Consider the following 4,602-nt stretch of genomic DNA (forward strand, 5'->3'; position numbering starts at 1 on the left):
CCATTCTCTACAATCTCCCATATGCTTGGATGGAGAGAGAATAAATGACTATGCATTTTGTGACTCCAAAATCCGTAGTCCTCCCCATCAAAGTGTGGAGGTTTACCAAGAGGAATGGAAAGCAAATGCGAATTCGAACTATGTGGAATACGAGAATAATCAAATGAAAAGTTCGAATTGACCGTCTTCCTGTAGTCGTTGTCGTCGTCCTTTTGGGAAGAAGAGGACTCATCGCTGTCGTAGTAGACGATCTCCTTGATGCGTCTTGTCTTCTTCTTCTTCCCATCTTTTCGCTTGTGGCCCGAGCCCGAGTTGTTGGACTTGTCATCCCTTGGCTCGTTGACGAAGGACTCCTTCTCCTTGTCGTTGATCACAATTCCCTTCCCCTTAGGATCCATCTCTTCGGGCGGTTAGTCCCTTTCTTGAAGAGAACGGCTCCGATACCAATTGAGAGCACCTAGAGGGGGGGTGAATAGGTGATCCTGTGAAACTTCAAAACTTAAGCCACAAAAACTTGTTAAGTGTTAGCACAATTATGGCCAAGTGGCTAGAGAGGAGTCAAAACACAATAACCACAAGAAATCAATCACAGAGATGACACGGTGGTTATCCCGTGGTTCGGCCAAGTACAAAACTTGCCTACTCCACGTTGTGGCGTCCCAACGGACGAGAGTTGCACTCAACTCCTCTCAAGTGATCCAACGATCAACTTGAATACCACGGTGTTCTTGCTTTTCTTTTCTCAATCCCGTTTGCGAGGAATCTCCACAACTTGGAGCCTCTCGCCCTTACAAAAGATGTTCACAGAGAATCACGGAGCAAGGGAGGGAATGAGCAACGCACACAAGACTTCAAAAGATCAGAGCAACACGCACACAAGCAGCAATAAGAGCTCGCAACACAACTCAAAGAGTACACAACTCCACAAGAGCTCTATATGCTATCACAATGAATCGAATGCGCTAGATCAATGTCTTGGTGCTTAGAAAGGTTGTAGGAATGCTTGGTGTTCTCCTCCATGCGCCTAGGGGTCCCTTTTATAGCCCCAAGGCAGCTAGGAGCCGTTGAGAACACAACTGGAAGGCTATCCTTGCCTTCTGTCGTCGGGCGCACCGGACAGTCCGGTGCACACCGGACACTGTCCGGTGCCCGATTTGTTTCCATAAAAAGCTCATCCAACCGTTGCTTTCTGATGCAGATCTGCGCACAGTTGGCGCACCGGACATGTCCGGTGCACACCGGACAGTCCGGTGTACCTTTCCGACCGTTGGCTCGGCCACGTGTCGCGCGCCGATCGCGCGGCCGACCGTTGGCCCGGCCGACCGTTGGCTCACCGGACAGTCCGGTGCACACCGGACAGTCCGGTGCACACCGGACAGTCCGGTGAATTTTAGCCGAAGTCGCCGGAGAAAAACCCGAGAGCGGCTGGTTTGCTCCACGCTGGTCTGGCGCACCGGACACTGTCCGGTGCACACCGGACAGTCCGGTGCCCCAGCCCGAAACAGCCTTTGGCTGCACACAGCCACTCTCCACTTCCTTTCTTTTCTTCTTCTTTCTGTTTCTTACACTTAGATAAATATATTAGTACACAAAACCAATGTACTAAGACTTAGAAACATACCTTTGTTGAAGATTTGCACTTTGTTCATCCATGGGCATTGATTCACATTTAAGCACTTGTGTTGGCACTTAATCACCAAAATACTTAGAAATGGCCCAAGGGCACATTTCCCTTTCACTTCCCCAACGAGCATCACACTTGCCTCATGGCAAGGGAAAAGAAGGTAATCACTCGTAATGCTAATGCTTATGATTCTTCTAGTGATGATGAATCTAGTGAGGATGAGATTGATTACTCTAGTTTATTCAAGGGACTGGATAGAACTAAGATAGCTAAGATTAATGAGTTGATTGATGCCTTAAATGAAAAGGATAGAATCTTAGAGAAACAAGAAGACCTTTTATATGAAGAACATGATAAATTTGTTAGTGCACAAAATTCACTTGCTCTAGAAGTTAAAAGAAATGGAATACTTTCTTGTGAACTTTCTACTTATAATGAAACCATTTCTTCGTTAAAAGGTGAAATTAATGTTTTAACTGCTAAACTAGAAGTAGCAAGTAACTCGTGTGTTGAAAATATTACAATCTGCACTAGGTGTAAGGATTTTGATGTTAATGCTTGTAGTGAACACTTAGTTTCAATTTCAAAACTAAATGATGAAGTGGCTAGTCTTAATGCTCAACTTAAGACTAGCAAGAGTGAAGTTGATAAAATAAAATTTGCAAGGGATGCCTACACAGTGGGTAGACACCCCTCAATTAAGGATGGTCTTGGCTTCAAGAGAGAGGCCAAGAACTTAACAAGCCATAAGGCTCCCATCTTCGTCAAGGAGAAAGGGAAGGCCCCTATGGCTAGTAGTGCTAAAAGGAACCATGCTTTCTTGTACTATGATAGGAGACATGCTAGAAATTCTTATAATGATTTTGATTCACATGCTTATGATTCTTATGCTATGACTGCTTCTAGTTCTCATGTTGTGCATATGCCTAGGAGAAATTTTACTCATGTTCCTAGAAAAGTTGTGAACAAACCTTCTACCATTTATTATGCTTGCAATGCTCCCTTTGCTATTTGTAGAAAGGGTAAGAAGGTAATTGCTAGGAAGTTAGGGGCAAAATGCAAGGGAGACAAAACTTGCATTTGGGTCCCTAAGGAAATTTGCACTAACCTTGTAGGACCCAACAAGAGTTGGGTACCTAAGTCCCAAGCCTAAATTTGCCTTGCAGGTTTATGCATCCGGGGGATCAAGCTGGATTATCGACAGCGGATGCACAAACCATATGACGGGGGAGAAGAAGATGTTCACTTCCTACATCAAGAATAAGGATTCCCAGGATTCAATTATATTCGGTGATGGGAATCAAGGCAAGGTAAAAGGGTTAGGTAAAATTGCAATTTCTAATGAGCATTCTATATCTAATGTATTTTTAGTAGAGAGTCTTGGATATAATTTGCTATCTGTTAGTCAATTATGTCATATGGGGTATAACTGTCTATTTACAAATGTAGATGTGTCTGTCTTTAGAAGAAGTGATGGTTCACTAGCTTTTAAGGGTGTATTAGACGGCAAACTTTATTTAGTTGATTTTGCAAAAGAAGAGGCCGGTCTAGATGCATGCTTAATAGCTAAGACTAGCATGGGCTGGATGTGGCATCGCCGCTTAGCACATGTGGGGATGAAGAACCTTCACAAGCTTCTAAAGGGAGAACACGTGATAGGTTTGACTAACGTGCATTTCGAAAAAGATAGACCTTGTGCAGCTTGTCAAGCAGGTAAACAAGTGGGAGGAGCGCATCACAGCAAGAATGTGATGACCACTTCAAGACCCCTGGAGCTGCTGCATATGGACCTCTTCGGACCTGTCGCCTATCTGAGCATAGGAGGGAGTAAGTATGGTTTAGTTATTGTTGATGACTTTTCCCGCTTCACTTGGGTATTCTTTTTGCAGGATAAGTCTGAAACCCAAGGGACCCTCAAGCGCTTCCTCAGGAGAGCTCAAAATGAGTTTGAGCTCAAGGTGAAGAAGATAAGGAGCGACAACGGGTCCGAATTCAAGAACCTTCAAGTGGAGGAATTTCTTGAGGAGGAAGGGATCAAGCACGAGTTCTCCGCTCCCTACACACCACAGCAAAATGGTGTGGTAGAGAGGAAGAACAGGACGCTAATTGATATGGCGAGGACAATGCTTGGAGAATTCAAGACCCCCGAGTGTTTTTGGTCGGAAGCCGTGAACACGGCTTGCCACGCCATCAACAGGGTCTACCTTCATCGCCTCCTCAAGAAAACTTCGTATGAGCTACTAACCGGTAACAAACCCAATGTATCTTACTTTCGTGTATTTGGGAGCAAGTGCTACATTCTAGTGAAGAAAGGTAGAAATTCTAAGTTTGCTCCCAAAGCTGTAGAAGGGTTTTTGTTAGGTTATGACTCAAATACAAAGGCGTATAGAGTCTTCAACAAATCATCGGGTTTGGTTGAAGTCTCTAGCGACGTTGTATTTGATGAGACTAATGGCTCTCCAAGAGAGCAAGGTGTTGATTGTGATGATGTAGATGAAGAAGATGTTCCGACGGCCGCTATACGAACCATGGCGATTGGAGAAGTACGACCACAGGAACAAGATGAACGAGATCAACCTTCTTCCTCGACTATGGTGCATCCCCCAACCGAAGATGACGAACAGGTACCTCAAGTGGAGGCGCTTGATCAAGGGGGAGCACAAGATGATCAAGTGATGGAGGAAGAAGCGCAACCGGCACCTCCAACCCAAGTTCGAGCGATGATTCAAAGGGATCATCCAGTCGACCAAATTCTGGGTGACATTAGCAAGGGAGTAACCACTCGATCTCGATTAGCTAATTTTTGTGAGCATTACTCCTTTGTCTCTTCTATTGAGCCTTTCAGGGTAGAGGAGGCCTTGCTAGATCCGGACTGGGTGTTGGCCATGCAGGAGGAGCTTAACAACTTCAAGCGCAATGAAGTTTGGACACTGGTGCCTCGTCCGAAGCAAAATGTTGTGGGAACCAAGTGGGTGTTC

The sequence above is a fragment of the Zea mays genome, chromosome 7 (assembly GCF_902167145.1).
Source record: "Zea mays cultivar B73 chromosome 7, Zm-B73-REFERENCE-NAM-5.0, whole genome shotgun sequence".
Lineage (NCBI taxonomy): Eukaryota > Viridiplantae > Streptophyta > Magnoliopsida > Poales > Poaceae > Zea > Zea mays.